Source organism: Crocodylus porosus, unplaced genomic scaffold, assembly GCF_001723895.1.
Source record: "Crocodylus porosus isolate Cpor-Errol unplaced genomic scaffold, CroPor_comp1, whole genome shotgun sequence".
NCBI lineage: Eukaryota > Metazoa > Chordata > Crocodylia > Crocodylidae > Crocodylus > Crocodylus porosus.
In genome coordinates, this window is record NW_017728931.1 from 109,710,660 (window position 1) to 109,710,868 (window position 209).

Genomic DNA, 209 nt, shown 5'->3' on the forward strand with positions numbered 1-209 from the left:
GTTCACTGGTCTAAAGATAAAGAACAAGCATTTCACCAAATAAAACATTCCCTCATGACTGCACCAGCCTTGGGCCTTCCTGACTATACTAAACCTTTTATCTTATACGTTCATGAAAACAGAGGAGTTGCTTCTGGAGTACTGACACAACTCTGGGGAGATCAGCCTCGACCAGTCGCATACTACTCAGTCCAACTGGACGTGGTCGC